Genomic DNA, 27,574 nt, shown 5'->3' with positions numbered 1-27,574 from the left:
TCACTCCCATGCAAGGCAGCAAACATTACTGTTGGCTTTCAGCCTCAAATTCTTCCCTCAAGGCATCCCTAATCCTTGTAGCCCTGTGCTGGGCCTCTCTATTAGCCCTGCTCTCTGGCTGTGCATATTCAGCCTCCAGGACTTGAACCTCGGTGGTCCATGCCTCACTGAATGTTTCACCCTTCCCTTCACAAATATTATGGAGGGTACAGCAAGCGCTTATAACCGCGAGGATGCTGCTTTCCCCCAAGTCTAGCTTCCCATACAAACATCTCCAGCGAGCTTTTAAACGCCCAAAAGCACACTCCACAGTCATTCTGCACCGGCTCAGCCTGTAGTTGAACCGGTCCTTGCTCCTGTCAAGCTTCCCTGTATAGGGTTTCATGAGCCAAGGCAGTAACGGTCTCCAAGGATCACAGTGGGCATTTCGACATCCCCTACTGTGATCTTCCTGTCTGGGAAAAAAGTCCTGACTGCATCTTCCTGAACAGGCCACGGTTCCGAAGATGCGTGCATCATGCACCTTTCCAGGCCAGCCTGTGTACATGTCAATGAAACGCCCGCGGTGATCCACCCGCGCCTGGCGAACCATAGAGAAATACCCCTTACGATTAACGTCCTCTGATGCCAGGTGGGGCAGAATAGGAATATGCGTCCATCTATCGCCTCCACAGTTAGGGAAACCCATTTGTGCAAAGCCATCCACAATGTCCTGCACGCTCCCCAGAGTCATGGTCTTTCTTAGCAGGATGCGATTAATTGCCTTGCAAACTTGCATCAAAACGATTCCCACGGTCGACTTTCCCACACCAAACTGGTTCCCGACCGACCGGTAGCTGTCTGGAGTTGCCAGCTTCCAGATTGCAATAGCCACCCGCTTTTCCACCGTCAGGGCAGCTCTCAATCTTGTGTCCTTGCGCCGCAGAGTGGGGGCGAGCTCAGCACACAGTCCCATGAAAGTGGCTTTTCTCATACGAAAGTTCTGCAGCCACTGCTCGTCATCCCAGACTTCCATGACGATGTGATCCCACCACTCAGTGCTTGTTTCCCGAGCCCAAAAGCGGCGTTCAACAGTGCTGAGCATTTCCGTGAATGCCACAAGCACTGTAGTGTCACACGCGGCAGGCAAATCCATATTGATATCATCGTCGGACTCCTCACTGTCACTTTGGAGCTGAAGGAATAGCTCGACTGCCAAACGTGTTGTGCTGGTGACACTCATCAGCAGAGTCCTCAGCAGATCGGGCTCCATTTGCCACAGAAATCGCGATTCACACAGAGAGTAACAGAAAGACACTCACAATGGCGCCAAACGCTGCCGGAAAGAGTGAATGCTGGGATGTGAAGCGATGCACCACGGGGCGCTGGCAAACAGGAAGCGGAATGACCCGCACACTTCCTTCCCCTTCCCACAATACTCAGCGCCAAAATGGGACGAGGTGCTCTGTGGGATAGCTGCCCACAATGCACCTCTCAATACAGCGCTGGAAAGTGCTGCAAGTGTAGCCACACTGCAGCGCTGGTAGCTGTCAGTGTGGCCACACTCCAGCGCTGGCCCTACACAGCTGCATGACCAGCGCTGTAACTCCCAGCGCTGCAAATTGTAAGTGTAGCCAAGCCCTTAGTCTCCAACCTAAACCCTTGCTTGGATGTGTGCAGTGTAGACACCCAATCACAGGGACATGAGCAGGGGCTGAGGACTTGGGACAAATAGAGCTACACAAGCGTGCAACTTGGAGAATCATGTCCATACCTAACTAGGGACCAATATGACGCTCATCAAGGTAGTATCCAAGTGCCTCATCTTCAGTGGATATTATCCCCATAACACACTTGTGAGTAAAGGGCGTTTTACGCATGACACTTATGGCAAAGGGTAGATTAAGTGAGTTGCCCAAAGGAACTTGTAGCTGACCTGAGGATAAAACCCAGTCCAATGCCCTATGGACTTCAGAGGCAGTGAGCACCTCCAACTTCCACTGCTTTCAGTTCTCTTAAAATGTGAGCTACAATGAATGAGCCACTCCATTTTACCATCTGTAGGCAAAGTCAGTCAGCTTAAACTACAGCATGCTTGGTAGGATGCTGTGCCCTTCATACTTCTATTTTCTTTAGGAAAAGTTGAAAGGAGAACTAAATAATATCTCAGATTTTATAATTACTGCAAATGGATCCATCAGCCAGCATCCTGGCCTGAATAATTGATGGATTTTGCACTTCAAACGATCATTTTGCATCAAATGCAGGGTCTTTAAAAACAAAAGCAAACACCTTGTACGTGAACAACATTTGGGGGAATGAGAGCCATTTCGTTTGCATTCATCAGCCTGAATGAAGGCTGGTCTGGTTCTGGGGGGGAGCTTTGATCTGCAGCACAGAAGAGAGATACGATGGAAACAGCAGTCAGGATCCTTGGCAATAACTAGCTTCATTACTGTCTGCTACAGGGCATACAGTTCAGGGGCTTATAGGCAATTACACAAAAAAACTTTTCCGTCCAGATAAAGCAATGTCCTCTTTAATACTTAGGAAGAGCTGGAGTTGAGAACTTTCTGTTCTCAATGCGATAGTGATTTAGACTATGAGCCCACATAAGAGATGAGGAAGGAGTAAGAATTCCTCCCCTCTTACTCCTCTAAGCTTGGGTCAGGGCAAGTGCAACTCATTGGTAAGTAAAGCCAGTTGAAAGAACTTTAGATGGAACATTTTTTTTCCATTGGAAAACACTGTTTAGTCAACAAACACAAAAGAAATTTCATGGGAATGTGTAAATTGAGAAAATTTTGGACTGGAAAAGATTGAAAACATTTCAATCATCTCATTTAAGTAATGCTGAGAATTTTCATTTTGATAAGAAAATGATGTTTCAGTTCATTTGCACTTTCATATAGTAATATTAAAAGTAACATGTTAATATATTGTATACAATATTGATAGTATGTAATATAAAATTATAAACAAAATGATTCTGAATCAGAATTTTCATTACGTGGTAGAGTGCAAAGTTTTGGTTTCTGGTTCTGATTTGGATTTCCCCCTAAAATTTTAGGATTTCCTTTAGAACCAAATTCTGTTTTCGGACTAGTTTTTTTGGTGAGTGTGTGTTACAGGTCTTTCCCTGTGTGCATAATCTGCAGAGGAACGGAGTCTGTAACAATCCTAACTAGGGAGTTTTAGCTCAAACTGTAGCAACTCATGCTTTTAGCTTTGGAAGTGCTCCGTTCAATCCCTGATGTGGCAAGGCCAGAGGAGGATCTGCAGCACACTCACCAGTGGATCACACAAGCAGGATTAAGAAGGGCTTAGTGCCTACTTATTCCCTCCTTGGAGGAGGCGGCAGGCATTGGGCAGAGCCTTGTCTCCAACCTGACACTTGCAGGCTAGTGTAGTTCAAATGACATGGAGAGCAACTAGTTTGCTGCTGGTATATGGAAGCAGGGGAGGAATTCGGAATCGGGTGTGCCTCTGAGGGTATGCCTGCATTGTAATCAGAGGTGTGACTGCAGCTCAAATAAGCATACCCAGGCAAACTTTAATCTAGCCAGCACAGCTAACAATAGCAGAGAAACTGAAGCAGCACACAGGGCCGCCCGGGGGGGGGCAAGTGGGGCAACTTGCCCCGGGCCCCGCAGGGGCCCCCACGAGAGTTTTTCGGGGACCAGGAAGCGGGGTCCTTCACTCACTCCAGGGACCCAGAAAACTTTCGCTGGGCCTGAGCCCCTGGAGCTTCTTCCACTCCGGGTCTTCAGCAGCAATTCGGCGGCGGGGGTCCTACCGCCCGGGACCCGCCGCCGAAGACCCCAGGCCCCCTGAATCCTGTGGGCGGCCCAGGCAATACAAGCTGTGCAAGCCTATCCAGAACCCTGAGTATTACTTGCCTTGCTAGCCTGCACCAGGATCCAGACTGTTACAACTCTGCTGCTATTTTTAGCCATGCTAGCTAGATTCAAGCTAGGACAGGTATACCCACATAACCTGCAATTCTACCTTCAATTGCAATGTAGACATACCCTGCATCACCATGCCGTTGGAGGTTACTCTTGAGGAGGTGCAGCTGATGCCCTGATCAGGGCTATGTCTCAGGGAACAATATAGCCCAATGGGTTTAATAAGCACCGTACTTGGATTGGAGAATCTCAAACTGAGCTTGAGTACATTTCATAGGATTGGCCAGTCACCTTGACCACACTACAGATACACTGTTTTTGACCAGATGGTCAAAATGTTTCAATTTTTGAAAACAAAACAAAAAAAACCCAGTGAAATTAAAAAAAATAAAAAAGGTAATACATTTTTAAAATACTGAGGTTTTTTCCAGCAGTTCCAATGGATGCATTGCTTTCACCAGGCCAACTGCTGCCCTTTGCATTAATCAGCTACTCCCAGTAACTTTATATTCATGTGTACAACCCATATTGATAGCCACAAATAAGTAACCCCCCTCCCCGCCTTGAACAAGATGTGAATCAAAATTAAAGCTGTTTATTTGAAAGTATATTTGTTTTTGTCGCCATTATTCAGCCAGCTCAGATAGATGGACAGCTCCATAACATTCTGAAAAATAAATCAATACAGTGTAGCAGACAACAGTAGTTATGACACTAACCTTGACAAAAGTAAAAACAAATCCACAATGATGGCTAGGCACGGCAGTCACACACACTCTGCAGTTTCTATTTGACTGTTTACTGTGTCAGACTGCCAGATATACCTTAATACCATATTATACTTGCCATAGACGTGTGCCACTGCTAATCCTTACTTTCAAATCATAGCTACTAATGAGTATGAAGGCCACACAGGTTCCTGTTATGCAGGAAGTCTTAAAACCTGAGAAATGTTTGGTTTCCAGTGAGGAAATAAGAAGTCTCTGCCTAATTAACAACCTTGGATATACACCCTCCCTGAGCAGAATGAATTATAAATAGTTAGCTATAACCAAAGCCAAGACTATAACAGGGTTCAAAAAAGAACTAGATAAGTTCATGGAGAATAGGTCCATCAATGGCTATTAGCCGGGATGGTGCCCCTAGCCTCTATTTAAGAAGTCAGGAATGAGGACAGGGGATGGATCACTTGATGATGACCTGTTCTGTTCATTCCCCCTGGGGCTTTTAGCATTGACCACTGTCGGAAGACAGGATACTACCCTGGATGGATCTTTGGTCTGACCTAATATGGCTGTTCTCATGACCATGGAGCATCCTTCAATTTGTAAAGTGCTTACCAAATTTCCAAAAGATGATTTTTCATTCTGCCTCCCTCGCCATCCTTTCACAGAGATATTATTGTTGGAGAATGTCATCAATGCTGTTTCGGATCTGTCAGATATAATCTTCTAATCTGCCAAGTTTTCACAAGGCAGAGATGAGCTCATGTACAGACTGACAAGATGTGCTGAAAAGTCTGGGCTTTCTCAAAGCCTGTTAAAAGTTTAAGTTCCCCCTATTGTGTGAATACTGTCAAACTTGGCCCTGCAATTTTTATAATGACAGCTGCTGTCAGTTTAAAAGGGTAAATTATTCAGTTCAACTGGGAATGTTGACAGTAACTGTAAAAAAAGGCCTTAGCAAGGGGGGGGGGGGGGAAAGGTTCCAGGTACTGTGGAAAGAAGATGTAGTGAATTTGCTAAGCCTCCTTGTGAATACTCAGCTGAACGAATTTTCCCAGTTATACTCCAAAAACGTGGGTAATTATTTTATCTTTATCCGGAAAGGGTATTGCAGAATTTAATCAGACTAACACTGGAAGGGAAGATTCTATACCAGAGATTTATGGCCAGATTTACCAAGATTCATAGATATTATGGTCAGAAAGAAACACTGATTGTTTCATCTGACCTCCTGGATAACATAGGCCATAGGACTTTCCCCAAATACTCCCTAGACCATATCCTTTAGAAAAAACATCTAATCTTAATTTCAAGATTTCCAGTGATGGAGAATCCACCACAACCCTGTGTCAATTGTTCCCATGATTTAATTACCCTCACTGTTAAACATTTGCACTTCATTCCTAATCTGAATGGTTCCTAATCAGAATGGGTCTAGCTTCAACTTCTAGCCATTGGTTCTCATTATTCCTTTGACTGCTACATCGAAGTAGGGTGACCAGATGTCCCGACTTTATAGGGACAGCCCCGATTTTTGGGTCTTTTTCTATATAGGCTCCTATTACCTCCCAACCCCATCCCGATTTTTTCACACTTGCTGTCTGGTCACCCTACACTGAAGAGCCATCTATTATCAAACTTCTGTTCCCCATGTAGGTACTGATAAATTGTGGTCAAGTCACTCTTTAAACTTCTCTTTGTTAAGCTAAACAGACTGAGCTCCAATTTTTCTCAACATCCTTCCTGAAATGTGGACACCAGAACTGGATAGACTATTCCTGCAGTAGTCACACCAGTAACAAATGCAGAGGAAATATAAGCTCTCTGCTCCTACTCAATATCCCTGTTTATGCGTCCAAGGATCATATTAACCCTTTTGACCACAGCATGCCACTGGGAGCTCACATGCAAATGCATAAATGCCCAACTCCTATTAACTTCAAATGGCAGTTAGGAGCCTAACCTACTTATGTGCTTTTGTAAATTCTAGTAGGTGCTTATCTGCATCTTTAGGCATCTAAATATCTTCCTTAATCTGTCCCTTGGTCCCTACTGTGCCTTGGACTCACCTGTGTAACACTGAGTGAGTCACCTAAATGTCTGTGTGTCAGTTACCTGTTCTGCAAAACTGGGGTAATAATACTTTATCCATCTTTGCAAAGTGCTTTGAGATCTATTATTGGAAGTGTCACTATAAGTGCTACCTATTATTATTATTAAAATGAAAGAGAATGGAAAAGCAGTAGCTACTCTAGGACCATATTCTGTCTTGCCCGGCTATTTGTGTAGTCATTTACATATGTACAAATTCCTAATATTCTCATCTGACAGCATTTGACACCCACGTGCTCACTTTACACAGGTAAAGTATATACACACATAGCAGGGCAACAGAGAATTGGGGTATGTCCACACTACCCACCAGATCAGAGGGCAGCGATCGATCCAGCGGGGGTCGATTTATCGCGTCTAGTCTAGACATGATAAATCGATCCCTGAGCGTTCTCCCGTTGACTCCTGTACTCCACCGCCACGAGAGGCACAGGCGGAGTCAATGGGGGAGCAGCAGCAGTTGACTCACTGCAGTGAAGACACCACGGTAAGTCAATCTAAGTATGTCGACTTCAGCTACGTTATTCACATAGCTGAAGTTGTGTTACTTAGATCGATGTCCCCCCCGCCCCGTGTAGACCAGGCCTTAGTGTCTTATGAATTTCTTTTTGAAATGTGTCAATCTGCAGTGGTTCTTTTTGTTCCACCTGGAGATATGGAAATAGTCTAAGGTGTCAGCTTGCCAGAGTATGTCAACCCTGGCATATATAAGGTTCAAGATATACTGGGGAAATATAACATATCACTAGTCTGCTTCTGGCTCCAGCTAATCTAAGCAAACATGAACACACCACACTTACTGCTTCATAATGAGATTCCACCCTGTGAAAAACTGGGTTCCATTCAAAGCTGAACTTCAGTGTAATGTAGTCATCAACCCATAGCATGACTGCTCAGACATTGGGAGGTACAGTGTAATGATGACCCTAGGCTGCAGAGTTCATGTTTAGTCGTGGGAGCTAGAGAGAGTCAAAACAAGCTACATAGGGTCAGTCTGTGTCCTGAAGCCTCATTAAAGAATCTTCTTTAAACCCATTACATCAGGTGCTGTCTATTCTGTACCACAAGGGACATTGCAGTCAACGTCCACAGACTACTGAGAAATGGTTTTGACTAGAGATAGGTCTGGATCCCAGCACTTCTGAACTCTAGGGCAGTTTGGAATTCAAAGCTGGATCCCAGGCTGAATTTTACTGCTGTCTCCTATCCCTGCAACTGGCCAAACTTAACCAGTGAGTCAGAACATCCTGAACTTTGGGCTGCTCCAATTCCAGCACTACATTTTGCTGCCATTTGCTGCCATTTGCCATTCCGATGAAAAATAAATAAAAACTGCGAACCTTTTTCAGCCCTAGCTTGGAAGGATTTGCACTGATCTAGCATATGCCAAATGTATATGCCTAAATGCCAAACTGGACATCTCATTAAGACACTTGTATCACTAAAGCTGTTTAAATTAAACTGGATTTGTTGATAATTGTGTGTACAGAGGCATTTTCCACCAAATTACTAGCAATTACAAAACAGCAAGAACAAAAATATTGTAGTAGTGTATACAACAAACTCACAGTTAAGTCAGTAAATCTATTCTGTTACCGACTGCATGATCATTACACAAGCAAGACTACCTCCCAAAAATCACATCAGAATAGCTGGAACTACTCAAAAATCACAGATAGGATGATAGGCTATAGGACAAAGCACACATGGTCAGGTATTCACCTCTAGAAATGATGGTGACTAAGTTATACATTAGCTATGACAGACACTAAAGTAACTATAAAAAGATATAATTGCCCTGAGTAAAAGTCATCATCCTTTTACTCACTAAAGTAAAAAGTCAAGTTTTGCTGGCTGGAATTACATGCAAGTTGATAGCATCTCTTCTCCCTTATGTTCTAATTCCATGCACCACTATCAAACTCAGGGCTGGCTCCAGGCACCAGCGAAGGAAGCAGGTGCTTGGGCGGCCAATGGGTCTTTGGCAGCAAGTCCCTTAGTCCCTCTCTTCCTCTTTGAGATGCCGGTGAAGTTCCGCTGAAGAGGAAGAGAGGAGTGAAGGACCCACTGCCAACTTGCCACAGAAGAATGAAGCGGCATGATTGAGCTGCTGGCGAAGTGCCGCTGATCAGCTTTATCTCCCCGTCCCGCTTTGCCGCTTGGGATGGCAAAAAAGCTGGAGCCGGCCCTGATCAAACTGTGCCTTGATGATTCAGAGCCATTCTATTTGGAGGACTTTCAGCCTTTACAAGTGTGCAAGTTTAATATACAGCATACACTAGTAAACCCAGGATATACTCATCTCCTAATGGCATGGAAAGCACATGAGGTTAATCAGGGTAAGGAAGCTCATGAGTTCCTGGGACTGGGGTAGGTCTAGCATTTACAGGCTTTTGTGGTGGCAAGGGACAACAGGTTAAGAATCTCTCTTATGCTGCCACACCATAATGGGAAGTGGGGGAGAAAATGCCTGAGCTTTGAGTCTAGATGGCCCCAAGGACCATGTGGCTTCTAATGCAATAGAAATGCATCTCTGAGTCTATGGCAGTTTAATGAACATTTTAAATTTGTTCATAGCCATTCTCTAGTGCCTGGGTCAAACCAGCACTCACTCTGCAGGGAGATTTGTTACAAGCTGTTAGCCATCCCCTTAAGACGCCTGCAGTACATTCCGCTGCCGAGTCTAAGAATCTCATAAATCTTCCGAAAATGATGCTAAACTCATGAGGAGAAACTTCTAGAACACGCTTGGATTTTAATTTCTCTTTCTCCCTTTAGCTAGGACTGAGTGGGGCCATAATTTACTCTGATTATTAGCCTGTCCATGAAGTATTGCCCAGCACTGCCTTAAGCTCAACAGTGCCCACCCATTTGCTTCCTGTTCATACCAAACACTGAAATCAATTCCTCTTGCTGCCTAATTGTGCTATTAATTTTAAATAGCTGCACAATCACTGATGATGCTCAGATTTTACAAGGTCCCTGGATTCCCTTTTAAGACCATCTGCTTATAAATAAAATGGCAAAAATGTACATTCATCAATGGCATCATTTATAGCCAAGTCAATCATGCTTCCTTCTCATTTTTCTGTAAAGTACCATCTTTGTCTAGCTGACACCCCCACCCAGGGCATTGGTTTGAGAAATAGGGAAAAAAAATATGGAGGACTGGACAATTGTGGGGTGGAGGTGTGGTGGTAGTTAACTCTTTAATGACAGTAGATGTCGAGATTCAAAAAGTTAAAGCTTAAAACTGTTAGCACCCAAATGGCCACCAGCAGATGGCAAAATGTGCAAACACCCTTAAATCAAAGCCTAATAAATAATCAATCAGCATTTTACTTATTTTACTGATCTTCAATGGAAATATTTTTTTTAGGGGAGTGTGTAGGTGTGTGCAGGGAAACTGACATTTACCAATAAAAATGTAATCCTTCCAAGCTTAAATAGAACAAATAAATCCTCCAATTTCAGATCTTTGCTACTTCTGGCAACCAATATGCCATATTTATGAAACCCATTATTTTATTTCTGAATCCAAGAAATAGACGGCAGAGCCATGTACATGATTGCCTTGTATTCTTACCTGCACTATACCCAATACCTTTCAAATTCATCTCCAGCAGGGCTACTTTATTTAGATTATAAAGCAGAGATTATTATTTTCTAGAACTCTGGGGCCCTGACCTGTTGGCCTCTAGGTGCTACCACAATATAAATGTTAAATAATAACTATGTTTGTACAATGCTGAGCACAATGGGGCCCAAATTGTGGCTGGAGTACTGACATGTCTGGTATTACAGATTAACAGAAGAATAATAAAAACAACAGCATTTCAGTCCACAGATCTGCCGCCAAATAGTGGATTTTTCAAAAATTTAACCCCCGAAGGATATATTTTCCCCAAATATAGCAGGAAGCTGGAACAGGTCAGAGCAGAGCTGGCTAGCCTAAGGTCCATGACTGACAATATTAGTAGCTTTTGGTTTCCAAAACTAGGATAGAAATCTTGCAAGAAAAAAAGAGATCTCCACAGGAATTTTCCAGTTCTTTGCCTCTGGTCTACGCCAGAACAGACATTTGCCATGGTGCTTTCACTTCTAGTTCTACAGAAGGGATAGGAAATAGGGAGAAAGGAAAGTTGGGGGCTGTCTGGAGAGGGGGTTCTGAATAACTCAGAACTTGATAAAAAGTTCCATTTAAATTTTGTTCAGTGGAGTCTCATTTTTACTTGGCTGGTGGGTCCATTCCCATTTTATGGTAGCTTAAAAGCTTTGTCCTTATTTTGAGCCTGGGCTTTTGGTCTTTTCCATAGCCTGGACCCCATTTTAGAGAGCTTGAGCTCCAGGATGCCTTGCTCATGTCATTCCTCATCCCCCTGTTCTGTCCTCTCCCCTTCACAATCTTTCAAACTGCTTTCATTGGTGATCAAGCAACATCCCCATGGTAACTAAAACAATTGCTTATGTGGAAGAGTAACATAAGGAAAGTACCTAACATATGGTTAGCTCCCTTGTAATGAAGTTTAGCTGCTGAAAATAAGGAAGAGGAGTTGGTATGAAATGAGCAGCCAGCCCTCCATAGACCACCAGTGATCCACAAGCCACAGTTTAGAAAGTTCTATGTTAACGGAGAATAGAGCAACATTTCTTCTATAATGTTGTCAGTACTCTGGGAGTGCATGTACTGTAACACCAGCAGATCCTTTTAAATTGCAGATGGAGTTGGAGAATGCTAACATTAACATGTTCTAAATAAAGCTATGCTCATGAGATCACTGGCAAGTTGGCTTTATTGCCCTAAATTTATTTGAGAATAATGCAGTTGCTAAGAACAGACAGAATCCCGAGGGAGGAAAACTCTGCAATTTCAACCTAAGACCTAAGACAAGAAAAATAATACATTGATAAAAGATTTCCTGATCTTAGAAAATCTCCTGAAATCTTCTCCTGCGCAAGAGCCACAGAGTATGTGAGCTCCATCCGTGACCCATGCTTGTTGGCTCATCGTGGATTATACAACTGATTCCTAGAGGCTGCTTTCCTTTTCCCTTGCTCCTGTCTCCAATACTCTACACCAGGCCACTGTATTCCGAGCCAATGTAAACACATCTCCATGGAGCATAGATCGTACTCCCAGCCGTTCCACTAACAACCGCATGCAGGGTTATTGCAAGGATTCATTGGCACAAAAGAACCTTGCATCTTGCCAGATGGAGGAGGAACTGCACAGTTAGCACACAGCACTTGCTTCTACTATAATGTCCCCAGCTCCTGTATTTGACACTAGCTTCAGCAGAAAGCATCTCACCTCTATGTTCTACTCAGAACTGCTTATACCTCCATTAGATCCTCTTTTAATCTTTCCCAAATACAGAGCTGGCTACTCTAATCATTTGTGACTAAATCAGATAAGCAAGTTGCCTGTATCATTTGAATTGCCCTCTATCTGCACTGCCATTTCTACTTCTGTAATATCCTCTTGATAATAAGGTAGTCTGGCTTTCACATAGCACTCCAAATATGGCCTTATGCAATAGTCCTGCATACAGTGTTAGAATCCATTTTCTCCTCCAGTACATATTTGATGCTTTAGCCTCTCAATTTTATTTTGGTTTGGTTTCTTTTATTGCTCTTAAGCACCGTGACAAAACATTTAGCATTTCACCCATCATAACTGCAGCGTTTCATAGCAAATAACTTCATCTAAATGTGATTTTGTACGTGTGTATGTCTGTCGTCAGTCTCATTATATAGAATATTTAGATCTATTCAAGTCAACAGGGCCTGATTAAATTCATTCTAGGGTACTTAAGGAACTAACTGGAACTATCTCAGAACCATTAGCGATATCTTTGAGAACTCCTGGAGGATGGGTGAGGTCCCAGAAGACAGGAGAGGGGAAAACATACCACCTATCTTTAAAAAGGCTAACAAAGAGGATTGAGGGAATAATAGAGCAGTCAGTCTAACTTCAATAGCTGGAAAGAAAATGGAACAAATTTTAAATAATAAATTTCTAAACATCTGGATGATGATAGGATTATAAAGAAGAGCCAGCATGGATTTGTTAAGACCAAATCATGCCAAACCAGCCTAATTTCTTTCTTTGACAGGGTTACCAGCTTAGTGGATGGGGAGAAAGCAGAAGAGATGATATATCTTGATTTTAATAAGGCTTTTGACATAGTCCCACATGATATTTCCATAAAAGAAAAGGGAAATGTGTTCTAAGTGAAAATTACTATAAGGTGGGTCCAAAACTGGTTGAAAGACTGTATTGAAAGAGTAATCATCAATGGTTCACTGTCAAACTGGAAAGGCATATCTAGTGAGTCCAGTAGGGGGTCAGTCCAGGGTCTGGCAACTAGTCAATATTTTCATTAACGAGTTCAATAATGAAGTAGAGAGTATGCTTATAAAATCTGAAGATGACACCAAGTTGGGAGGGGTTGTTAGCACTTTTGAGGACAAGATTAGAATTCAAAATGACCTTGACAAATTGGAGAACTGGTCTGAGTTCAGCGAGATGAAATTCAATAAAGACAAGTGCAAAGTACTTCACTTACTGCAGGAAAAAAAAAATCAAATGCACAACTATAAAATGAGAACTAACTGGTTAGTTGGTAGGACTGCTGAGAAAGATCTGGGGTTACAGTGGATCATGAATGAACACGATTCAACAATGAAATGTAGCTATGAAAATGGCTATCATTATTCTGGGATGTATTAACAGGAGTGCCATATATAAGATAAGGGAGGTAATTGTCCCACTCTACTTATCATTAGTGATGCTTCAGCTGGAGTAATGTGTCCAGTTCTGGGCACTACACTTTCGAACTAATTGGAGAGAGTCCAGAGGAGAGCAACAAAAATAATAAAAGGTTTAGAAAACCTGGCCTATGTGTAAAGGTTAAAAAAACAACAACAACAACAACAACTGGGCATGTTTCCTCTTGAGAAAATACAACTGAGGGGAGATTAGAAAGCAATCTTCAAATATGTTGACAGCTATTATAAAGAAGATGGTGACAAACTGTTCTCCATATCCTCTGAAAGTAGGACAAGAAGTAATGAACTTAAATCAGCAGCAAGAGAGATTTAGGTTAGATAGTAGGAAAATCTTTCTAACTCTAAGGCCTGGTCTACACTACATGTTTAAACTGAATTTAGCAGTGTTAAACCGATTTAACCCTGCACCCGTCCACACAATGAGGCCCTTTATATCGATATAAAGGGCTCTTTAACCGGTTTCTGTACTCCTCCCCGACGAGAGGAGTAGCACTGAAATCGGTATTGCCATGTCGGATTAGGGTTAGTGTGGCCGCAAATCGATAGTATTGGCCTCCAGGCGGTATCCCACAGTGCACCATTGTGACCGCTCTGGAAAGCAATCTGAACTCGGATGCACTGGCCAGGTAGACAGGAAAAGCCCCGCAAACTTTTGAATTTCATTTCCTGTTTGCCCAGCGTGGAGCTCTGATCAGCACGGGTGGCGATGCAGTCCCAAATCCAAAAAGAGCTCCAGCATGGACCGTACGGGAGATACTGGATCTGATCGCTGTATGGGGAGACAAATCTGTTGTATCAGAGCTCCGTTACAGAAGACGAAATGCCAAAGCATTTGAAAAAATCTCCAGGCTATGATAGACAGAGGCCACAGCAGGGACTCAGCACAGTGCTGCGTGACAAGTGTAACGGAAAGCCAAAGAATCTAATGGACGCTCATGGAGGGAGGGAAGGGGTACTGAGGACTCCAGCTATCCCACAGTCCCCACAGTCTCTGAAAAGCATTTGCATTCTTGGCTGGGCTCCAAATGCCTGAAGGGTCAAAAACATTTTCCCGGGTGTTTCAGGGTGTATGTCGTCAATTTACACCCTTCCCCCCCCCGAAAGAAAAGGGGAAAAATCGTTTCTCACCTTTTTTCAATGTCACCCTATGTCTACTGCATGCTGCTGGTAGACGGGGTGCTGCAGCGCTAAACAGCAGCATCCTCTCCCCTCCCCAGTGGCAGACAGTACGGTACAAAAGGACTGGTATCTGTCCTCGTCATCATCCTGTGAGTGCTCCTGGCTGGCCTTGGTGAGGTCGGCCGGGGGCACCTGGGTAAAAATAGGAATGACTCCTGGTCATTCCCAGCAGATGGTGCAGAACGGCTGGTAACTGTCCTCATCATAGCAACTGGGGGCTGAGCTCCATCAGCCCCCCCCCTCGTCATGTCTAAAGAAAAGATTCTGTACTGCCTGGACTATCATAGCAGCTGGAGGCTTCCTCCCCCTCATTTTATCTCACTAAAAAGTCTGTGTTTCTTATTCCTGCATTCTTTATTACTTCATCACAAAAATGGGGGGACACTGCCACGGTAGCCCAGGAGGGTTGGGGGAGGAGGGAAGCAACGGGTGGGGTTGTTGCAGGGGCACCCCCTAGAATGGCATACAGCTCATCATTTCTGTGGGATCTCTGGGGCTGACACGGAGCAGCTGTGCTCTCTGGTTCTTTATGGGACACTTGCCCCATATTCTAGGCAGGACTGACTCTATTTTTAGACAAAACAAAGGAAGGGAATGACCAGGGGAGTCATTCCCATTTTTGCCTATGCGCCCCCGGCCGATCTCAGCGAGGCCAGCCAGGAGCACCCATGATAGCAGCAGACGGTACAGAACGACTGATAACCGTCATCTCATCACCAATTTACAATGGCAGATGGTGCAATAGGGATGGTAACCATCTCTGCTATCTTGCAAAGGCAAATGAATGCTGCTGTGTAGCAGTGCAGTACCGCGTCTGTCAGCAGCATTCAGTATATATACGGTGACAGTGACAAAAGGCAAAACGGGCTCCATGATTGCCATGCTATGGTGTCTGCCAGGGCAATCCAGGGAAAAAGGGCGCAAAATGATTGTCTGCCGTTGCTTTCCCGGAGGAAGGATTGAGTGACGACATTTACCCAGAATCACCCGCGACACTGTTTTTGCATTGGGATCTCAACCCAGAATTCCAATGGGCAGGGGAGACTGCAGGAACTATGGGATAGCTACGGGATAGCTACCCACAGTGCAACGCTCCAGAAATCGACGCTAGCCTCAGTACATGAATGCACACCGCCACATTAATGTGCTTAGTGTGGCTGCGTGCACTCGACTTTATACAATCTGTTTTACAAAACCGGTTTATGTAAAATCGGAATAATCCCATAGTGTAGACATACCCTAAGGGTAGTTAAGCTCTGAAATAGGCTTCCATGGGAGGTTGTGGAATATATAACTGGAGATTTTTAAGAACAGATTGGACAAACACCTGTCAGGGATAGAATAAGTTTACTTGGCCCTGCCACAGTGCAGAAGACGGGACTTGATGACTTCACGGTTCCTTCCAGCCCTACATTCCAATGATTTTGTGTCACCGATTGCACAGGAATATAACTACAGAATTACTCCAGTGATTGCAAATGTTTCTAGAGATTGCTTTGGGGCCTGACTCTCAGTGGTGCCAAGCAGCACCCACAGCTCCCACCAAAGTACAGATACTCAGCATCTCTGAAAGTCTATCCTGTAGTCTACTGATCTGACCATAGGACTCGATGCCAGTAGTTTTAATCTTGGCTGACACTGGTTATGTGGGTGGACTCCAGCAAGCAATTTTAGATTCTTTAGGTATTTCTACACTACAATCAAAGGTACAATTTGCAGCTCAGGTAGGCATACCTGCCCTAGCTTTCATCTAGCCAACAAGCAAGACAAAGCAGTGAAAATATAACACGGGCTTCAGCACTGACTAGCAATGTGAATACACACCCAGGTTCCTGTCATGCTTGTATAATTCACACTGAAGCCTAAACCACTGCATCTTATATTTTAGTATACTAACTAAATTAAAGCTGGCACAGGTATGAGTAGCTGACATGCAATCACACTTTCCGTTGCAGAGTAGACACAGGATTAGTCTCAGTTTCTCAGACTCCAGTTAAGTTTCAGCATCTAACATTTAACTCCAAATGTTTATTTCTCAACAGTGTAACCACCCATCACACTATAGCAAGATCATCTCTGAATCCATACTTTGTGCCCCACCAATTCAGCATGTCTTTTCCCAAATGCCCAGCAAAATAGGTGAGATTTGTAGCATGACTGGACATTTAACAAAACTGGAATTTGTTAAATCAAGGAAGAAAGGTAAATATTAACATCTATCTCATGGCAGCATTGCCATGATTATATAATTAGGGCTGATTCTCCTTTCTCCCATGCTGCATGTCAATAAGGAGTAATTTCACTGATGCCTATTAAATTACACTGGTTGATAATCAAAGTGATAGGTGAATCAGGCCCTTATTGCCTGAAAGTGTGCTGAAGATTTAAAGCACTGTATATAAACATCAAACGAGCCGATGTCATAAGCAAAAGCTCCTGGACTGGATGGCATTCCAGCAGTGATCTATAAGCACGGTGGCAATCATGTTACAAGGCATCTCACGTGGCTCTTCTGCATTATCCGGGAGCAAGAGTCAGTGCCACAGGATTTCAACATTCTATAGACCATAAGGTTGATGGGACAAGCTGTGACAGTTACTGTGGCATTTTCCGTCTTTCTGTTGCCATGGAATTTTTTGCATGGATCATACTAAATAGACTTAACATACCTCTCTTGTGGAAACCATCGTCCCCTGAGTCTCAGTGTGGATTTTGGTCTGGATGGGGCACTACAGCATCATCTTCACAGTACATCAGCTTCAGGAAAAGTACCAAGAGCAAAGCTGTGGTGTTTATATGATGTTAGTTAACTTAGATGAAGCATTTGACTCCATGACTCTGGAAACTTTCATTCATCTTTGGATGCCCTGCAAAATTTCTGCCAATCAGTCCTTTCATGATGGGATGATGGCCAGAGTAGTGAAAACCAAAAGATAGTTGACTCCCTCTGAGTGACTGATGAAATTAAACCAGCAATGTTGCATGCTGGTTCACACTTTTTCACATCCTTTTTTTTGGGCTATTCTTATGGATGGCACATCATGACATTAACAGAGGAGTATTTATCCAGTTCCGCAATGATGGAAAGTGATGTAATCTGCAGTGTTCCCATACTCATGACAAAAAAGTGGCAGATTTACTTATTAAGTTTTTGTTTGCTGATGACTGGGCACTAGTTGCTCACTTGACTGATGACATTCAATTTACAATTGATCACTTCCCTTATGTGGTCTATAGTTTTGGTTTCAGAACTACCTTAAAGAAAACTGAAGTGCTGGTCTAACCTGTAATGGGGGACGTGCATATCTATTGTGGCAAATCCAGGACAAATAGCTACCAAGGGAGGGGTAGTAATTAGTCCCAGAGGGGTTAAAAGGCCGCTCCCTATCCAGTGGGGAGAGATAGCCAAGGAGAAATTAGGTTCAGCTGGAACAGGGGTTACCAGGGAACTAATTAGGTTCAGCTGGCCCCAATTGCTGGAGACCTTTTTAAACCCTCCCTGGCTGGGAAGCAGGATGGGAGTGAGAGAAGCAGAGCAGCTGCCAGTGAGTAGGTGCAGCAAGACTCTACTCCCTTCCAGCAAGGAAGACTGCGCTCTGTCCCCAGGAGGGGAGAAAAACAGCAAGGGACTGACTGAGAAAAGGATCAGTCAGACCCTGCGTGACCGGGAAGGACTTTGCTTTGCCTAAGCCTGTGTCTCCAAGGCAAAAAGGGACTGAGTCAGCTGAGGAGAAGCAGCTACTTTGCCACACGTGGTGTCAAAAGTGGGATGTCATAGTGAGTGAGGCTCTGTGGCAAGCCATCTCAGGGCAAGGTAAAATCACACACACATACACCAAAAAAAAAAAAATGGAGGACGTAGTGAAGGCGTTGATACAAGCCACTGCGGCTCAGCAAGAGGCTACCAGAGTACAGGTGGCGGCCCAGCAAGACTCAGTACGTGTCCAACAGGAGACAAATCAGCTGCTGATGAGCCAGGTGGCCCAAGATCGAGCCACCCTGAATGAGGTAGTGAACCAATTGAAAGCCCTGGCCACGCTGACGCACGGGGCCCAGGGGATCCGGCTGCTACGGGCGAGCAGCTATTTACAGAAAATGACAACAGACGACGATATATATAAAAGGTATACACACATATGCTTATGTATAATTTGATTAAATTTGGTGATAAATTCAAATTATACATAAGCATATGTGTGTATACCTTTTATATATATACACCTATATATAAAAGGTATACACACATATGCTTATGTATAATTTGATTAAATTTGGTGATAAATCCACAGATGGTATAAATCAGCATAGCTCCACCTAAAGACCTTGCTGTTAACTAGTGGTGTTAGAGTTTCACATTGATGCGTGTGTACGAGGATTCAGCAAACACTATAGTGAACATATATGTGCAAGGTCAGATCAATGTGAGAACCATAAGCAAGGTTACATGTGGGACAGCAAGTATTCTCCATGATCATTGCAGGCTGGTGTGTGTGTATATATGACATGTATAATGTTTGAATGAATATATGAATATATACAAACATTTATTCATACCCTTTATGTGAGATGGTAAGTTTCAGTATATCCTACACGTGCACAATCAGCACCTTGGACAGAGGCCGCCCCACACCTCCTGAGACATCTGAAGGCAGATGCCAGTTTTCACAGCTTCATTAACTTCAGCTAAGCTTTGACCATTTACACCAGCTGAGGATCTGCTCTCTGGTGAGCAGTGAGTTTCAAGAGTCCAGCTGTTAAAAGCTCACATCAGCTATGGGTCTGAACCAAAGCACATTGAAGTCAGTGGGAACCTTTCACATCTCAGGAGCTGTAACCACCACATACAGTGCAGCCTTCTCTCTCAGCTAATTTTCACTGCACCATCCCATGCTCAGAATCAGCAGGACATAGGGAAGTTTAAATAAGCAGCTCTCTTTGTTGGACATAGATTTATAGCTGGCATGGAGGAAGCAGTCCTTCCTATCCATTTTGACTGCCTGGCACCTGACTGCCTGGTTTGTGATGGACTAAACCCCCATCTCCTTCCCACAAACCAAATTAACTCTTACTATGTGTTTGGATATTTAGAAGTGCTTAAAATAGGCTGTGCCCTAGAAGAGGGAATTTAACTTCCATCCTTAGAGAAAATCAGGTGTAAAACTGCCTATTTAAGCACAGAATTGCTTAAGCTCATACTCAAAGAGCTACTCCATTTCCTCAAAAAAAATATTGCCACTAGGTTCTTTGGGGGCAAAACAGACTTAGCACTACTGTGAGTGCTTTGAAAGTTTACAAGTATAATTTAATAAGCCATTCAGGTAGACAGTCAAACCTACATCAAAGTGAAGGGAATGGAGGGATTTCTGAAATCATTGAGTTGAATGGAAACATGAGTAAACAGATTGCCTCCCTTTTATAAAAAAAAAGCGGCAAAGGTTGAATTTACATCCAGCCAACATGCACTAGTCTTGTTCCAACTTCTTTTCTCCAATGGCTTTGGACAAATATTAGCCCTGGATTAGAGTCAAGGAACAGCACTGCTGCACCGACCCCAATGCTTGAGCCTACAAATTCCATTTCCCAGCCAGTTTTTTTTTTGCTGTTTGCATGTACATCCACATGGAAGGTTATTGCTGAATGGACACACAGAAAATTGTAATGAATGAGACCAGATACACAGTTAAAATAAAATATGGTCATTCTATAATGGGCCTTCCCTAGAGATTTTTTGCAATTTTCCAGGGTGAATCTCACCTTTGTATAGAAAGCCAGCACAAAGTCACAATGTGTCACTTAAACCCTATTTTGAGGGCTTAAATGGGACTTAAGTTGTGCACGGGCCTTGTACTGGTCCCACAGGACTGAATTTCACCCTAAAGGACTAATTCAAACTAAGGTGAAGATTTAATATCCTACAAGGTGTTAAAAATTAGATCACTGAACAGTGTTTAAGATTCCTTCAGTACAAAACTTACACAAATATAAAGAAAAAAACACTGGCCAAGGGGAAAAACAACATTTCATTATTCACACTGAAGTAGAATCTAGGAGCCACCATGCTAGGCACTGTACAAACATAACAAAAAGAAAGTCCCTACCCTAAAGATCTGCTTTGCCCTTCTAAAGCACCTTCCATAACAACTTCAACAAATAATTAATCAATTAAGCCACTCAACATCCCTTTCAGAGAGGCAAGTGATATCAACAACACATGCTATATACTAGAGGAATAATATTTTTGAAATAGTTTGTGAGCCTTCTAGTAGTCCTCATGTTCTATGTTGTAAAAACCTCCAGAAACAAAAGCAGAATAGCAGTATGTATGTAGGGAGATCTGGCATGTTTATGTGTAGGTAGTAAAAGGTATTACCCAACTGTGCCCATGTGGGTGTGTCGTTTCTCTTATTGTATAAAGAACAGAAAACCCCCATTTTACAGATGAGAAAACTGAGGCACACAAAGACTATTTCAACCACCTTAGGGTTCCTCCCTCAGTATTGCTCCACTCACACACTGAATCCTCCCTCCCCAGACAGTCTTTCCCACCTCTTTTATATCCATAACTGTTGTTAAGCCACCTGTCAATGACTCAGCAAAAACCACTTATCCCTTTTTTAGCAGGATCAGCATCTGCTAAGAGGGATTGGTGTGTCAGGCAAACTCTGCCAGCCTGTTACAAGTAACTAAACCTTTCTACCATAGTTGAAAAATGAAAACACACTTATTTTATTGCAAATGAATGGGGAGAGGAGAAAAAAATGCACAATCCTGTTAGATATCAAATCGAGTCTATAATTATGTGATAGCAATTCCCACATAATTTGCCACCTGCCCATTCTTAATCAAAGTAGAAATATTTCTGCGTGCAAGTCTTGACCTTAGAATTTCATATTTTTCATACCACAGTTTGTCTTTCAACTTATATTGTATCTTTATCTTCCCTTTCCATTCTATTTATAGAGAACATATAATTGCTCTAGGTATTTTAAAATGTTATGCATATATATGTATAAAACACAGATACACACACACTGGTGAATGCAGTATAAATAGAGAAGATGGTGTTTTAAAAGCTTAGTATAATTAAGGTGTAATTTTGTACTTTCCCCCATACCTTTATCATCCTTGGAAACCTTGCCATATGTACTTTTGAGCTACAGTAAAAAGGCTTTCCCACTCACCAAACTCAACATCCATAATCCATAACTGTTCCAGCATTAGCTAGACACCTGGGGGGATCAAGGTAAATCAAAGCTTACAAGATGATTTCAACTCAGAAGCAAAATTTGGAAATATCCACACATGAGAACGTTTTAAAAAATTGCCAGAAGTCCACTCATTTAAAGCGAAGCCTGCTGGCAGGATTATCTCAGCGGCTGCACACACTTTGCAGACAGGAATTGCTTGAATAGGACTCCTTTGCAAGCTCTGGTCTCTCCAAGGAAACAGTTCGCTAAACTGAAGCTGCCATGTTCCACTCAAACACTGAAAATCTCTCAAACATTTCCATGAAAACCCTGGCTTCCAACTGAGGAATTTTTCAGTAATATATTTATATTTTCTTAATGCTACTTTTCAGGGGAAAACTCCAAATTGCTCTCAGTGGATCTGTAGCTTGTTTTTCCCCCCCTTAACTGCTGAGTTCCACTGCAGGTCATCTGCAGCAATAGAGAAAGGAATGTGTGTTCAGTGGTTAGAGTACAACCAACAGAGCCAGCATGCCTGGATTCCATTCCCAACTCTGCCACCTACTCATCTTGTGACTTTGGGATGTCACTTAAGGTGAGATTTTCAAATGCATTCAGCAGCTCTGGGTTGTACCTATCCTCGCTGCAGCCAATGGGTGAATGGCTTTGAAAATGCCACAACCAATATGTTTATAGTCATGCTTTTCTACATCTTGTGTTGAGAGGCTTAATTACTCCCCAGTTGTGAAAGGAACTAGATTGAGGAAAAGTTTTATTAACTTAGGCTTCTGAGCTCCAGAATTTATTTTCTCCTCCACTCTTTGATCTGACAATCCCCCCTGACTTGTTCACCTTCTCAGAATGTTGCAAATCTTGTCTGTTTACTCAAAAGCAGTGTTCAAGAGTGTGGATGGATGGAGTAATTGTTATGGTTGCTAACACAGGATTAGCAACTGTTCATTGCTGACCAATGTATTGTTTATTTTAAGTACCCTTAGATTGACAGGCACATTTATATAAATGTGAAAAAAAGAACATACAAGAATAGGATTTTTTTTAAAACCAATCTTAAGTTTTTCTGATATTTCAGAATTTTTCCTGCTTTGGTCAGTCCTAAATGTAAGCCCATTATCAAAAGTTTGTCCCTTTTCAATACTACCCACTTCTCAATATCATCTTCCAAGGACCTTTACAAACATTAAAGTAACCTTCCTCATAGAGCTAGTTGATTTTTTCCAAATATCAATTTTTTGACAATTTTTGGGTCAAAATATCTAATTTCAAAAATATAATTTTGAGGAAATTTTGCAATTTTTTTTATTGGCAGGGGCACTTTTGAGCTGGTCAGATTTTTTCCGTGTTGGAAATACTTTGCTACAGTTAAACAAAAAGTCAGACTTTACTAAAATGTTGCAAACATTTCTCACCTTTACCATTTTTTGAGCAGCTCTACTTCCACACTTTTTACAAATGCTAATGAATTAAGCCTCACAGTGTCCCTTTGAGGTAGGTATCATCTTCCTGATTTTACAGATGGGAAAACTGAAATGCAAGAGAGATGAAGTAATTTGCCCAAGGTCACACAGGCACTCTGTGGCACAGACAAGTATGGCACCCAGTTCTGTCCTCTACCCATAAACTCCCTCTCTCACAGGCAGCACCCTCCCCACCCATCTCTCCCTCCTTCCTCAGGGCCCTTGAAGAACTCACAATTCAAAGATAATTCAAACAATTCAATAAACACTCAATAACTGGAGATATACCAATCTCCTAGAGCTGGAAGGGGCCTTGAAAGGTCATCAAGTCCAGCCCCCTGCCTTCACTAGCAGGACCAATTTTTGCCCCAGATCCCTAAGTGGCCCTCTCAAGGATTGAACTCACAACCCTGGGTTTAGCAGGCCAATGCTCAAACCACTGAGCTATCCCTCCCCACAAGAGGTCCCATTTATTCAGTCCTCAGGTGAATACTGGCCCTCCAGGCCCCAAACCCTAATTCAGGCTCTCTCACAGAAGTCCAAAACAACATAATGTCTTTCAAAAACAGAACACAAACTCACAGTCTTCATCCCACCTTCAGAGGGACAGAGCCCCACCTCCCTGGGGGCTGTATTTCTGCTTCCCAGAACCACCTGCCTAGAGTTTGTCCCATTCCACCACACTTTCCAGATGGTCCTTTGCAGTCTGCCCCTTGTTTGGACAGAGTCTTTCCCAGGCTTCCCTGCCTGGGGAGTTTTCCTCACTCTCTCCTGCTTTTTAAGCTTTTCCCCTGTTAGCTCCTACCCCACAGGAGCCCTCTTACTCCCTCGCTGCAGTCTCTACAAACATGGCTACAGTTTCCTGGGTTTCCCCCTTTCAGTGCAGCTTCCTGTTCCTTGTGTACTAGAATCACCTGATTACTCACAGGTGGGGCTCATCCTGTAATCAGGGTTGGCTTAGTCCTAGATTCTCCAGCCTATAAAGCAAGCCACCCAGTTACATTCATCCTTGTCTTCACTGTGATAATATCTGTACTGCCATAGTGCTCCAATAGTGCTTGGGGCCCCACTGTGCTAGGCCCATCGTGGAATATCTACGTTAATATGCATTTTACCGTATAATTTTAATGCATAATTATAAGTTCATAACCAAAAGATGGTTCCTGCCCAGAAGATTTTACAATCTAAGCCTGTCAACGATATCCCATTTTTGTGAATAAGATTTGCAGCAGTTTTTCCTCCCTGAATGCCAGTTCAGCATACCTGCTATTGTTTTCTCAGCAAGCATAGAGGAAAGGAAGAAGTGGGTGATGTTGTTAACCAAAGTGAATAAACATGAACAGAAGGTTAACAGTTTTCAACACGACTGTGAAAGTAGCAAGTACCTTTGGAGGAGAAATCTTTTTAATGGCAGGCAGCTATGACCTGAGTTTTATGACATTGGTCAAGTACGTTGCATCGTGCTGTAAGGCAGATTGTTATATTGCCACAGCCGTAACAGACACCAATGATTAATAACACCTCCTCTTTCCTTTTCCTCACTCACCCTTTTCTGTAATAGGTGTAGCTCATACAAGGAACAAGCAGTCGAAAGCCCACATCTGGGAGCTAGGAGGTAGCCAGGGGTGAGAGATTTTAACTTTTTAGAACAAAGACTACACCCTTCCCCTTAGCTCAGACAGCCAGGTAACTGGATAATCTTGAAAAACCTCTGGCAGCAATCTGGATGTGGTTTCTAGTACACGGGCAGCATTATGATCATCTCCTGTGGTAAGTGATGTGAAGAGGGTCTAAAAGAGATGTGTGGATGATGCTGAAAGAGATACGTGGCTTGGGAACTCTGCACAGGATAGCTAGTGACATCTGTATATCACTCTAAAGCAAGGGTCTGATTCCCCACTGCCTTGCACCTTGTACAACGTGCAAAGTGAGGGCAAGGTATCCCCATTCTGGGAACGTTTTACCTTCCCTTTGTACTGGCATATGTGACTAAATGAGGTGCAAGTTGGTAAAGAAACAAGCCTACTACTTGTAAGGGGATGATGGAAAAAAAGACTTACAGGAGATAATGTCACTCATGCCCATACTCCACAATGTCATTCATAATAGTATGTTTCTACTTACATAGTACCTTTCCTCTGAGACTCTCTGAGTGTATCTACCTTGGACCCGATCCTACAGTATCTCTGGGTGCGAAACATGCAGTGCAACTGGAGGATTGGACACACCAATTGATGTGGACACTATCTCTTGTCAAGTATCAGAGGGGTAGCCATGTTAGTCTGGATCTGTAAAAGCAGCAAAGAGTCCTGTGGCACCTTATAGACTAACAGACGTATTGGAGCATGAGCTTTCGTGGGTGAATACCCACTTCGTCGGATGCTCATGCTCCTATACGTCTGTTAGTCTATAAGGTGCCACAGGACTCTTTGCTGCTTTTACTATCTCTTGTGACATAGGTGGTGTTATACCTGTATATTAGTTGGGTAAACTGAGGCACACAGCGGTTGAAAGTAAGCTTTCTAAGCTATCCACCAATTTTGGGTAGTTCTGTTTTTGGGTGCTCAGCTTTACACACTTGAGTACCTGAAGCTGGGTTCCCAAAGATGGCAGCATTCAAATTTAGGGGTCACTTTAGAAAATTTGGGCCCCAGGTTACAAAGTAAGTCGATGGCTGATGGCACAGTTGAGGGTAGATCCCAGGTGTCCTGCGTCCCACTCACTAGAAAACACTAACTCCCTATAGAGGAAAAAAGCCATCTAGTTAATTGACTCAAAAGGCAATGACAGTGGAATGAATCCTTTGGAAAGGACTGAAAATCATCACATCAAAACAATCTTTTGATTGCCAATCCTCTAGATTCACTATGGTATGAAATTGGGATAGTTGTGTTGTCATAAATAAATTATAGAACGAAATGCTTCAAGGCACCACTTATGATTTAAGTCACTTAAAAGTTGTATGAAACCAAAAATCTTCTCCCTTCATTACTGAAAAATTAAGAGTGTGCCACTTTGAAATTTTGCAAGAGCTGAGGCAGTTTTGAAAAGTTAGAGTAGATAAAGAAAGTTTTTAAAAAGTGGGGGGAAAGGGAGAGTGTGGAAAAATCCAAAAAAATGAAAAAAACAAACAAACCCAAACCCTGTTTTTCAAAACCAGAGGAGAAAAACATTTCAAATTCAAAATTTCCCATTCTAAAACAATGGCATTAATTGAAAACAACCTTTCCTCACAAAACAAATGAAATAATAATTTTCAATGAAACCCCATTTTTCATCAGGAAAATATTTTCAGGGAATAATTTCAACCCACCGTACAAAATAACTTCTTGATATGTTGTAACCCCAGTTTACTATATCAGGGCACTGGAATGCTGCATAATCAGGGGCCCCATATGTTTTCAAAAGGGTGAATCCTCCCACCATCAGACTGAGAAGGAGGCTTTGTGATGGGGAATTTTTCTGGGGGACTAAGGATAGGAATTGGGAATGGGAATGTTTCTATACCAGGTTTTTTTTTTCCCGTTTTGGAAGGAAAATACCAATTTGCCAAAACCAAAACTGTGGGAAAACATCTATTTTGATGCAAACAACTTGGAAAAAAGTTTCACAACTGTTGAGGCATCCCATGTTGATATTTTTAAATAAAAAATGTCTGTTTTTCCAATTCAAAATAAATGACTTTTTGTTTAAAAAAATAATTAACACGGTTAAAATTCAAATAAAAATTTTCCAAAAATGTTGAAATCAAACATTTTGATTGAACTGAACTCCCACCCCTCCCAGATTATCAGATTTCAAATATTTTGACTTTTTATCCTGATTTCAGATAGGCATTTCAGAAATCTCAAAATGCCAGGATAGGAAAAACATTCCTGTCCAGCTCTAATAGGAAATCTGCCCTCCATACCAATGAGTAGCTGCAGGGCTGCTATAAAGCTGCTACTGCAGCATCCCATGAGTCTGATGCATTTCTGTTCCATGGTCAGTAGATCCAGACAGAGGTGGATCCTCTGTCCTCTGATCCACCCTATGTCTTTCTCCAAAGCCCAGCTCTAAACTTAGGGTGACCAGATGTCCTGATTTTATAGGGACAGTCCCAATTTTGGGGTCTTTTTCTTATATAGGCTCCTATTACCCCCAACCCCTGTCCCAATTTTTCACATTTGCTGTCCTATCACCCTATCTAAACTCCACCAACCTTGGAAGTGATGGCA

The 27,574-nt window shown here is 42.7% G+C and overlaps 1 protein-coding gene and 1 long non-coding RNA gene across 29 annotated transcripts in view; both read right to left on the bottom strand.

The window, feature by feature from the left end:
* The window catches only part of LRRTM4 (leucine rich repeat transmembrane neuronal 4), a 726,983-nt gene that overhangs the window by 190,859 nt on the left and 508,550 nt on the right, over nt 1-27,574 (bottom strand). The gene's annotated exons all lie outside the window — the stretch shown is intronic.
* On the bottom strand, nt 22,263-24,214 carry LOC120399300. The gene is made up of 3 exons (XR_005595076.1): nt 23,940-24,214; nt 23,310-23,424; nt 22,263-22,353 (listed from the first exon to the last, which is right to left on the bottom strand). It is a non-coding gene; the product is annotated as an uncharacterized LOC120399300 (long non-coding RNA).

The sequence above is a fragment of the Mauremys reevesii genome, linkage group 2 (genome assembly GCF_016161935.1).
Source record: "Mauremys reevesii isolate NIE-2019 linkage group 2, ASM1616193v1, whole genome shotgun sequence".
NCBI lineage: Eukaryota > Metazoa > Chordata > Testudines > Geoemydidae > Mauremys > Mauremys reevesii.
The sequence above is the reverse complement of the archived record's forward strand: the minus strand, read 5'-3'. Positions and strand labels throughout refer to the sequence as shown.